The following is a 4,577-nucleotide window of genomic DNA, read 5'->3' as shown; positions in this document are numbered from 1 at the left end:
TGCATGCAGACAACAATTATCAGGGGTAAATTCCTTCCACAAGACTTGCAGCCATTTGCGGCATTCCAAGGCCTCTGCGGCCTGAGTGCAAACAATTACATTTCAAAAAAGATGCACAATAAATTAATATATAGTTTTGAAATATCTTTTCACCTGAGTGCGCGTAAACCAAACAGCCAGTTTGTCAACAGAACTTGTCTACATGTCAACAGGACTTGTACAGCTTGTATTCATTTGTTGTTAAAACTGAATTCGATACTTCATTTTACAGGCGTTTACGAAGTATTTCAAAAGCCTAGACATTTTCTCATGGAGTAGAGTAAAGTTTAAAAATAAAAAGTGGCAATAGAAGGAGCTGAAGCCGATAGTTTATAGTATGATTAGCCCCTAGCACAGAATAAAGAAGGCAGTACTTAAAAACTGATGGAGCTTTTATTAGAAGGGGTATGATGATACTTGTATTGAAATTAATTGAGATTGTTGTTGTACTGTAGTCATTGAGAAGGATGAGGGAGCATGTAAAACTATTAAATGATGAGCTATGCACATACAAAACAAACTGGAAAATGCTTGACATATCAACATGTCAACACACGTCAATATTAAATCTATAGAAAAGGTCAATGTTCACAATCCTTCTGTTGAAGATGTTTTGAAACTGGCATTTCAAAAGTACCAGAAATATCATTTAGTACAAAACAGCATTCAAAGTGCAATAAAGGAAGTAGAATATATCACAAGGTACCATATGTCACAGAAAAGTACATTCAAATGCGAAAGCATACACCAATGCGATCGTAATATAACAACAGTTCCAAATGTTCATCACCACTAAAAGACCAAATATACAAGTTAGAGAACTGCATCCTTGACTGTAGCTCAGGAGGGTGTGGCCAGTGAAGGACCTCAAATGCAGATCGAAATGTCAATCACCCAAAATGGAAAGCCCAAATCAAAACGTAGTGAAAAGACCAAAAAAACATCAAAAATAGCCCTAAAAATATACTATATCATGGTCAGTGTACTGCAAAGTCAACAACGTATCCTTGCTTATACCTGATAGAGAGGTTGGCTCTTGCACAGGAACACAGGAAACATATCAAAATACTATGAGAAAATAAACAATATCATGGTTAATTTAGGGAAAGCTGAAGACACGCTTTTTATTACAAATTACGGTATAGCAAGTGCTAATCACGGTATTACAAACCAACAAGGAGACATAATGAATTAATGTTCTTCAGTCATTTTTTTGCATGTACAACTGCTGAAAATGACTTTTATCTGATACAACGAATATACCTTGAACAATCTCTTGCTGTTTGTTGCGTTTGCGTTCGACCAAAGAGGCATATTTTCGCTTCCTGACGGCACATGACAAAGAGAAAATAAAGGAAAAAATACAAAGAATTTGACATAGATTCAGAATTTGAAAGCATTTTTTCTTTATCGATATTGTAAACTGATTATATGTTATAAATGGTAAGTCCGCAATATTGAAAGTAAGTGGATGTAGTATTCCTTTAGTAGAGCTAGATTTTACTTTCCGATATGAAATCTCCATCACGTGTAGAATTTCAATACTGAATTCAACATTAGGCTGGGAGGCACATTCACGTTTACGGAGGGCACGAGAAATGGCCATAATTAAACTGCTTATTGTTTGGTCACTGTACCATTTTAGTAGAGACGTTAAATGTTGTATTGACAGTACAACGCCACGGGTAATTTTTTCTATGTTAGTATTTGATTTAATATAGGTTGTAGTGAGAAAGTGTTAAAGCAGTTTATCCTTAGTGTATTTGAACGAGTACTGAGAAGACGACGAAAACACTTCGTACTCAAGGTTGTTGAATCACGCCTAAAACCGCAATTACTTTCAATCACACCAAGTAATAAGCTGGATACTTATGTAAATCTGACCGATATTGTATTCCAGTGTCGGTCAGATGTGTATTTACACCTAGATCACGGTATTTTAGCCGATTATCGACATTCGCCTTTCATAATACATTAAATCAAAGTTAAAGGACTTTCTAGTTCTCATCACCCCAATATAACATAACATTTTGTTGTACAGAAGGACCTGCCCGAAATTGACCCTTCAGTGGTATATAGAGCACGTATTAGTTTTGGAATGCTTCATTATCTTGGTAAGATTTCATAATACGAAAGCAATTTGAATCATTGCTAAAAAGAGCTGAAGAAGTCGTTGGCGTTCAATAATGGTCCCAAAATAGATCACTGAAAAAGTCAACATAGCAAAGTTACACTTAAAGTAATTTTGGAATACCCTTCACAGCATAGACAAGGTGTGGCAATATGAGGAATACCACATACTACTATAGAAAATCTGATCACAGGATAACAATGCCCAATGCAATGTATTATGAACATTTTATAATAGTCCAGTCAATCTACGAGATTTTGGCACCCAATCCACCACAAATTGCAACAGAATTGTTTTCTTCAGAATGCATTTTGGAGATGTACTCAGAGCAACATATCAAAAAGTTTACTCGAATCTACCTTGGGGAAGTATGTCTAATTTGCATAAATCAAATATGGCTGCCAGCCGCCATACAAAATAACATAAGTGCCCATACATCACATGTTAAACAAGCTATTTTAGTGATTGCAAAGTCTGACACTACTTATTTGGCACGGAGAATCATTTTGGCGATATGATTTTGTATATAGGTAGTTCATTAATTTGCATAATTCCAATATGGCGGCTAACATTCCTAAAAAGTATATTTCCTTGGCACGGACAAACAATTTTTAGAGATACAATGGTTTGAGTAGGCACTTTGTTAATTTACATTAATCCAATATGGCGGCGAACATACCTACAAAAGATGTTTGTAGCCATATACCACGTATTAAATTAGCTATTTCAGTGATTTTAAAGTTTAAATATCTTTCTTGGGCATGAAGGAACACTTTTGGTGGTTCAACGTTTTAAAAAGGCGCTTTTATAATTTTCATAAATAAAATATGGTTACCAAATTAATGTTCCATTGTTTAATAGGTTTTAATATAAATAAGCTTAAAGTTCTTGTATAGTTTTTAGCACTTTGAATCTATCAAGAAGAAACTGTTAAGTCCTTGGACATTTATTTTTGAAAATGCGAAAGGTATGCTATAAATTTATTTACAATAACGATCCGTTTAAATATTAACGTTTATTTTAATAGCTGTTTGTAATACCTGAATGTGTTTAAACACTCCATAAATATACTGTATTTTGAATAAAACGTTAAAGCGAATTTGACAGACTTACTTATATGACCTTAAAATGGATTTAAATACGTATATGATGATGCGCCTTTGCTTTTCAGATATAAGAAAGTCATGCGATTTTAATTATTTTGTGATTTTTCTATATATGAAAACAATAAATGATTGTTAGTCGTCCGAATATATTCTCTTTCTGAATGTAACATTTATCTGTGCGCGGCATTATTTGTAATTTGTATGGGTATTTAATATTGTACTTTGTCAAAACATGTAATCTGAAATGTTTACCGGGTTTTTATTTAAAAAGACGTGTACAAAATCTTTAGTTTTTTAGTTAGACTGAACTCCCTTCTTATGGACGAGTGCATCTTTAGTAGATCCCCCTAGATGATAGGCAAGAAGTCATCACATATAACAGCAAAACTACAATAAACAAAACAAAGCTAATGAAAATGCAGATAAATATAATTTGATCAAACAAAAGACAAAGGCCACAATATACACAAATTAAAACTTAGCATTGTTGCAAACAATGTCAGACTCATAAAAACCTTATCAACACTCAAACTTAAAAAAACTAAAAGACAGAATCCAACTGTTACATGTTGCAAACATGTAAATATGGAAAATGACATTTCGATATATTATGAGACTTTAACAAAATCATGAAACTCCCATTCATACTGAAATCAAAGTGGACCTCACAGAATAACAGAAAACATAAAGTTTAGAAAATTGTTTGAAAGCTAAGTAACTGACACTTGTGAAAATCCCCTTTAAAACCAGAAAAAAATCACACGATGATCACAGAACGCAAGGCATTGAAAATTCTATCTAAGAATAAGTATATGGCAATTAAACATTTGATAAATATAGGGGAACAGCAGCTCTAGATACCGATGAAAATAAGGAAATGTCAGCAACAAGTGAGAGAGCATGATACCAGACAAAGTTAACAGCATATGGCACAATATAGAAATAAACAAGCTAACAACAAAATGTACAGTTATGATAAAAAACCTCGATTATCACATAAACATCTTAGTCTATTAAACAGTAAACAGACACCACTTTCATACCTCCTGCCAAAAATGCACAAAACTCGATCACGAGGCACAAAGTTCATACGACGCTCGATAATTGGACTCTGAAGTCTAACTTTTCTCATTTCGGAACAAATCGTGGAAAAACTGCAAAAATACATAAGATACACAAACAGATTTATACAGAAAATTGAGAAAATCAAAGTTCGAAACAATGCGACTTGGTAACATTAGACAAAGAGTAAATGGATGTACTAGTACATCACATAATGAGGCATTTGACTCAGTCAACAG

The sequence above is a fragment of the Ptychodera flava genome, chromosome 5, assembly GCF_041260155.1.
Source record: "Ptychodera flava strain L36383 chromosome 5, AS_Pfla_20210202, whole genome shotgun sequence".
NCBI classification, from domain to species: domain Eukaryota; kingdom Metazoa; phylum Hemichordata; class Enteropneusta; family Ptychoderidae; genus Ptychodera; species Ptychodera flava.
This window is presented reverse-complemented; position numbering follows the sequence as displayed.